The sequence below is a fragment of the Ambystoma mexicanum genome, chromosome 3q (genome assembly GCF_040938575.1).
Source record: "Ambystoma mexicanum isolate Mex_15411 chromosome 3q, UKY_AmexF1_1, whole genome shotgun sequence".
In the NCBI taxonomy this organism is placed as follows: Eukaryota; Metazoa; Chordata; class Amphibia; order Caudata; family Ambystomatidae; genus Ambystoma; species Ambystoma mexicanum.
Genome location: NC_090926.1, coordinates 983,194,564 through 983,202,417, shown reverse-complemented (window position 1 = coordinate 983,202,417; position 7,854 = coordinate 983,194,564). Strand labels below are relative to the sequence as shown.

At 41.5% G+C, this 7,854-nt stretch overlaps 1 long non-coding RNA gene across 1 annotated transcript; it reads left to right on the top strand.

The window, feature by feature from the left end:
* Positions 1 to 212: 212 nt before the first annotated feature.
* On the top strand, positions 213 to 4,354 carry LOC138581940 (uncharacterized). The gene is made up of 3 exons (XR_011304892.1): positions 213 to 483; positions 910 to 1,026; positions 4,202 to 4,354. It is a non-coding gene; the product is annotated as an uncharacterized lncRNA (long non-coding RNA).
* The last annotated feature ends 3,500 nt before the right edge of the window (positions 4,355 to 7,854 follow it).

Genomic DNA, 7,854 nt, shown 5'->3' with positions numbered 1-7,854 from the left:
TTTGCAGGATCGAAACAATTTAATGTAAGTATTTGCATCTTGTGCTTTTCTTGAATAGTACTAAACTTAAAAAACAGTTCAATCCTAAATCTGTTATTGTTTAATGCTTTAAATGTCAATTGTATTGTGTACATTTTTTCAAAAACAGTATGGTAGCAATATTAAAGTGTGTGTTGTTGTACATTAATTCATGCATTTCACACTTGACTGTACGAACTATGATAAATACAAAACAACCATATCCTACTGATAATATTTATAACTTTTATTTCTGAGTATATGCATGATCATGAAAACATCATTTACAAATGTTGCTAAATATTCAGATTTAGTTTAAACAGCCCTTAGATATAACACATTCAAGCTTGCCCCATGAAAGTTTTCAGAGCCTCTCGAAAGGTCATATAATGTGATGTAATTTGTCATTTGTATAGCCCTGCCTTTTCGCAAATGGTGAACGCCCCTGATGGAGCAGAGTCCAAGGTATGAGACATTTGTTCTGATGATTTTAGAATGGTTTTGTGTATTATGGTCAATACAAAGTAGGATAGGGGTAGTCAAGTCCCTACTACCTACCAATATCAAGGTGGCATGTGGATGGGTGCAGTACGATCATCGGTATAGTATGCAGGCGCGGCAGATTCATTATGTGTCCATCTAGACTGAATTTTTGTCGTAAGTGAAAGCTGTATTTTTATGGCAGATATGCTGTGTGTTGTCACATGTTGTCTGTGTTGGCAGATGTGTGTGAGTTGGTGGCGTTGCCATCTGTTATTTTCCATGAGCATGGAATGTGATACCTACCCTTGTGTTTCGGCTGTTTTCCTGGTTTCGCAAATGTTGCGTGCATTCTGTCCTGTTTTCTGCTGGACTTTATTTTCTCTGTCGCCTGTTACAATTTATTTGCAGGTTCATTGCTGCCCTGGCTTACCTCAGAGGTGGTTGAATAACTGTTGTGGAGGGCCCCACCAATAAAGTACGCCACACCAAGAAGAAACTTCGAGGAGGTTTAGTTCAAGAGACAGGGTAAGACAAACCCCAGCCTGGAAGCCAGACACAAACTCCCTGCAGAGCTTCAACCTCCAACCCCCCACCATTCCACATTCCAAGTATACATGGAGACCGTAGTTAGGCACCAAGTATTCTAAGAACAAACAGGCCCCTAAGATGAGGCTTACAATAGAAATCAATGTAAAAGAACTATAAACGGCATGTTTACATGGAGAGATCCACATAGGTTGGATCCTCTCCTAACACTAACCCAATGTGAATCATGGACTTGTTGCCTGATTGCAAGTTTTTTTTGGGTTGGTAATTGATGAGGTTCTTTTGGAGGTATTCTGGGCCTGTCTTGTGGAGGGCATGGTGGGTGATGCTCATTGTTTTAAAGTGGCTTGTCACCCTATAGAAAGCCAGGGAGGGCACGGTCGGTGGGCGTCATGTGCTCTCTTTGGCCAAGGTCCAGTAGGAGCGTAGCTGCAGTGTTTTGGGGGATGACCAAGGGGTGGTTTGGGGGAAGAGAGCTATCTTCCCGCAAATTATGATATCTGTTTTTCCTGCCTTGAGTAGGAGGTGTTTGCTGGATGTCTGTAGATGAGTAAAAACTGTGTGTAAGATATGGGTTGATGGGAAATGTCAAAAGGAAGGATTTGCAGTCTGTGTTCCAGGCTTGTTTTGTGGAGTGTGAAATGAAGAGGTTTGGTTTGTGGAGGATGCAATCCAGCCTGCTCTGCTAGTTCTGTTATGGCTGCTGTGTGTAGCCTGGGGGAATGCCTCGTGTGCGATGGATGAGAAGACATAGGAGAACCAGGTTTCTGTGATGAAAGTGAAGTCTGGACTTTCCGAGGGAATTAAGTTGTATATGATGTGTTTCTTTTTGCCAGCAGATTTTGTGTTAATGAGTATGCATGAAAGTAAGCAGGGGACAAGTGGTGTTTGCCCCGGAGATGTGGGCCAAATAGGGCTTGTGGGGGTGGGTGTGGAGGGCAGGGAAGGGAATACCCTGGTTGTGCCCCAGTAGGGGTGGGTGGGTGCAGAGCAAATAAAGGAGCAGGGTATGAAATTTGTGGAGGGTGGATCCATCCTTCTGAAAACAGTGTATCACTTATGTTACAGTTTTCTTTGGAGTGTAAAGGTCGGAAATAGGTTTTGGGCACAGGACATTTAACTATTTGCTTTTGATTGACATTCTAACATCATCCTTATTGTTATTTGATACAGGGAAACAAACCCCTCTTAGTTTTAGGGACAGATAGGGTTTTTTGTAATTCTTTTGGTAAATATGAGTTTAGGCCAACAAACATGCCACCTTTTTGTCCCGCTTCTACTTCTACTACCTAACAGTTCTTAAATATTTTTGCACTTTTGGTCAGTTAGGATTTCTATCGCACAGAGGAACAGACATCATCAATCAGTATAATGATCTTATTAGCACTTTTCAGGTGACTACACCAAGTAATTATTTCCAAGTACCTACAGTAATCCATTGAGTGAGTGTTTTTTGAAGTCTTCCTAAATATATTAATTCCCACCCAGTGCCTAATTACTCTGTTACCTTTATGTTTTTATTTAATGAATATTTCTTTATACGTGTTCCCTAAAATTAAGTGTGCAGTGAAGCAATGATTGATTGCAATTGTTTCCCCAAATGTTGATATATTCATACATACTTTAACCAAAACATGTGAGGGGTGGGGCATTATGAAATGATGTTAACCACTGACATTGCTCTGTGCAACTTTCCACACCATATATTAAGCATGTGTTCACTGTTGCAAAAAGGAACCAGCTATATTTACATTTGCTTTGGTCCTACCATTAATGTAAGCAGTGCAGCCTGAATTGCAGACCACCCCTCTGCACAGAAATGTAATCAATCCCACACATGTTTCAGCCCAGATGTGGGTCCAGAACATGTTGTGCCTAGAGACCCATGTAATACCTTGCTGATGACGCAGAATGAGTCTGAATATGTCTGTGGTTGCTTGTTGTCAATGGATTTTAAAAATGTGTCCTGGATAGACTTCCCCTTTTTTGTGGAAAAATATTTTATTTTTACATGTTTTTCTCCCCTTCTGTAAAGGCTTGGCAAACCGAAGAATGATTGCCTAGAGTGTTTCCTCGAGCAATGCCAGAGGTTACGACTAATTCAAAAACTTTTAGCAATCACTCATTTGCTCTATTTATACATTAAATCCCATAATGTGCTTGAAAAGCAATGAAAAGAAAACAGTCTTTTAGTTTGTAAATATAATACACCGCTGTACTAGATGTCCCACGTTGCATTCTGTATGATTTGAAACATGATCACATTTTAACAAAGTGTTTTCTAGGGCTAAACATATATTGTGCACTGGCTGAAGTATTCTTAGTAATATTTACTCATAATTTTAACTAGCATTTGTCCACAATGCTAAATGGCTAGGAACGTAGGCAAGTACCAATACGGTACCCTTTTTTTGGGCACATAGTACTACAATTATTTAATTACAAAAACAGGTTTTATGGCACAATCCATTTGGTATTTAAGATTCAAACCTTTTTCCGGGATCTGTGCAGATACAAAGTAGTGTTGCTAGCACGTGACAAAGGAACACCACCAAAAGGAAAAAGGTACTCTCCCTCTTTCTTAGAAAATGCTAATCCCCTCCAAGCAGGTGTTGTGGATGTTACACATGCCTTGCTCCGTTTTTCCTAAATCATCTATTTGTTATAAAGAACATATGTGACTAGATTATTTCTGTAGTGCATCTGAAAGAATGGATAGCTTTAAATAACTCATTCCAAATGTGTTGTTAAGATTATAGAGGAAGAGTCACATCGTTTTTCAAGGCTAAGCTTTGAATTTGACACCACGCTTAATTATTTGTCCAAAACAAATTATTAAAGAACGGCTCTCATAGAAGGATAGATGCCACTAAATATCTCATGCTATATTTACTACTTTTGTCTTTCTTTGCATGCCAAAGGCCTAAAACATCATCAATGCCTCCATCAGTCTTCAGAAGGCGGATTGTAGTTAATAAGGCAAGGGTTCTAGTGTGTTCCTTTTAGGCCTTATAGAGGTGCTTTTGCAAAGTTAAAAGGAAATGCTGCATTGGCAATGCACATGAATTATAGGTTTAATTTTATTTAGATTTGTATTCATGGTGTTTTCTTTTTGTTATTTAATTATATTTTAAATATTGCATGTCATTCACAGATCAACAGATAAAAAAAGAAACATGAAGTTTGGATTTTCAGACCAACATGATTTCATCTTCATCTGCAGCAAAAGCGACATCTGCACATTTTGCAAGAAGAAAGTACAATGTACTGAGCAACATCTAATTACTCAACATTGGAAATTAGCAGTGCTCTTCACCAATGGTTCAGAAGGTATAGTATTGCAACAGATTACATTTTCATAACATTTATTGTGGGTCTGTTTTGACATCACAAATTATTCACTCTCTGATATTTTTTTTAAAATAAAACAGATCCATCTTTATCCCTCCTCTGATCTGTCTCATTTTCCACCCCCCTGGAGACTAAGGTCTGTAGATTCCACACTTGGTCGCAGTGCGCCATTCCTGAGGCAACCCTTACCATTTTTATCCCATTAGTAAAAAAACTCTATAAATAGCATAACACATCAAGGTGTTTTCTTCATTATTGCTGTTTGTGCATTTTTATATCACAATATGCTCTTCTCTATGTCATGAAGTCCAATGGTAAGTCTAGGAGGGTATTGTGAGGTAGCCACAGGTGCCAAGTGACCACTCCTGCTATGGATGCTTAGTATGTAAGAGGTGTGTAGTGTATCTAATGCCCTATCCCACCACTATCCTGCACCCTTAATAGATTCTCCCAATATTGGTATGACAGCAACTTTCTCAGCACCTTTGTCATACAACTGTCCAAAATAGTCATACCATACATGCATAATGGGCCACCCATCTCCCAAAGAGAGTGTTTTAGGACAATCATACCTCTATGCCTGATAGTACTAAACAATGTCTCGCTTTCCGGGTTTTCTCCAAAGCCCTTTTTTTTCTCCAAAACACCTGCTTTATCATTGTCTCTGGTGGATGTCTGTCTGTTCAATTTGTTCATGTCTTCCATAACCTTTTAGGCTCTCACAGATGTGCATACATCTGTTTGGCCCTCTCAGCGGCATTACCTCTTCGGGAGAATCTTCTCTACTTTTTCAACCCTGCTCGTCAGCTGATGCGCCTTTCATGCGCCGATAGGGGAACCAATCACTGCTGCGGTCTGGACTCCGTTTTTGTAACGGGCCCCAGGGCCACCACGACTTCTGTGTGGATGCTGCACCGAGCGGGCCTTTGCTTTAGCATCTCCGTCTCACTCTCTCTACTTTGGCCTAATTTCCATTCAGGACGCCAGTCTTCTAGTATCTTGCTAGTGATCATCTCACGTCCCGCGCTAGCGCCGGGTCTGCGTCTAGTTTGGCTCTGCCCCTCCATGACATCCTCTCATCGTAGGATTACCTCTGCATAGGATTCTCTCTCTCGCTCTCTCTTTTGAGTTATGTACTGTGAAGAACTCATGGTGACAACAATTAAGACAGAACACAAGTGATCACAGTTCAAGGGTGTTTATTGAACAATGAAAGTGGTGTGATGGTTGGAAAAACACCTAATCTAAACATAAATCTAAGATGGGGACAAGTGTCGACCATCAAATGACAAATAAGGCAGTCCTAGTGGTGTTGTGTCAAATCAAAGTGGCCTATACTAAGAAACCTATTGCCAAACCTCACAACTAATACCAAAAGGGTGTGTGAGATAGTTCTCATCTAAAGAAACAAGTGTTCTCAAAATGATACATCAGTATGCGGTGGCTTGGGTCTCCCTTTCCTATGTTTTAGACAGGGAATAAGATGGCAGCTTGCAGTACAGTACATTCTCGGGATTCTCTGTCATGAGATGAAAGTTCCAATGGCTGTTCTCAGGACTGTCAATTTCCAAGTATCGTTTCCTCTGAAAGTCTAATGCCTTCAGGGTTTGATGTATTCAAACAACAAAAACAAAACTTCCTTTAACAAATAAAAGTTTGTTTAACAAATAAAAGTGTGTTCTCAATATACACTGGGTGATGGGCTCACCCCTGGGTCCCCCTCTTGTGGGCTGGCCCTTCTCAATTGTAATCCGAGATTCAGATAGGGTGGCAACTTCACCCCTTTGTCTGCCTCTTCTGGGCTGACCCATTCACAATTGTATTTCTTTGTATCTCTTATTCTTTTCTCATTAAACGTTGGTTGATAGCTTCACTCCTTGGATCTCCCTCGTTCGGGCTCGGGCATCTCTCAACTTCCATTGCTGACTTTAGCTTCACCCCGGATCTCTCTCGTCCAGGCTCGGACTCTTCTTAGTTTCTTAATCTTTGTCAAACAGTTCAGTGGACCTCCTTTTTTTTGGGTTCACTTTAACACTCTGTTTCTCGGGACTTTTAGACTTTGTCCCCCTCCTCCGGCATCCCCCCTCCGTGTTCATTATTGCCTTTTCAAAACTTTCTACTGGTTTGAAATGTTTGCTGGATTCACGTTCCTTTCCTTCATTCACAATTCGGGACTCACTTCCCTTACTTTTAGCCAACTTACGAATCAAAGTCTTTCGATTATACGGGGCTTTTGCTCAACCCTCACGTATGACCACTTTCTTTTTGTGGCCTTCCTATGGCCTTCTGATTTCTGTAGCTCTATTCTAGCGGGGAGTAAACAGCACTTCTCGAGTTAGCACCCACATGGTGCTGGTTTCCCTCTTCAGCTGGTCTCCCCTTAACTACCTTTTACAGTTCAATCACAATTCAATTTAATATGCTTAAACTTGCCACTTGTCGCTTTTCACTCAACACAGCCAGGTGCTTATCGATTCTCCCCTCGACTCACCAGCTGTGTTGCACCGCTTGGTTTTGGCTTTCATTGAGTCAAGGACGGTACCACAGGCGCGGGAGCTTCCCTTGCTCCTGGTTATCGCCATAAGTTTGCCCTGTGTACCGTTCACATTTTTTTCAGGACAAGTCAGTGAAGGTTCTGTGGGTCTGGAACGAAAAGTGCAAGTTTACCTTCTGCCTCGCCACCCTCTCGCTTTCTGCCACCTTTCTCCTTGGTTTGAACATCCGCGTGTTAGCCGTCTCGTCGTGATGTCTGCTAGGCTTGTCTTTCTCGCCTTGCTTGTACTGCACTCTTCTGCTCCACCTTTCATCCCTGTTGGTAAAAGGAAGGGCCATCAGGTGTGTGTGGTTCAAGTTAATCTCCTGACTTTGCCTGACCCTCTGGTTGGGACCTGCCAGGTACACAGGTTTAACATTACAAGTCTGTTGTATGTCACACTGGGATGAAAGGTTCAGAGTGGAAAAGGAGGGTGGTATAGTACCTGCGTGTCCTACGGGGTATGATAGGGAAGGTTTGCAAATTGGACAAAAATTACCCGGATATAGAACAGCACATAGGAAATTGTGGGAATGATAGTACTCTGTTCCAGGAGATTGGGATTTTCCGGAAACAATAATCAGAAGGACGGGATTGGCTGGGCTGGGGAAATGAACAAAGGGGATTGTGGGAATCGTAGTGTTTTGTCAATGCAGTATACTGGGGTTTCGGGAAATAATAATTAGAGGAATGTGAAGGAAAATAATGGGGAGCATTTGAATAGGGAACAGGAAAGCAAGGATTCCTAGAAATATTGTTTCTGAATACAACAGGGTTTGTAATATATTCAACAGAGGTGGAGGGGATGATGGATTCTCGAAAGGGAATTTTATCGGGTGGAAGGTAGGTCAATTTACTACAGCCCATAAAAGCCTCGGGGACCTTGTGGTCCTCGTCCCTTTCTCCGGTATAATACCGCATCT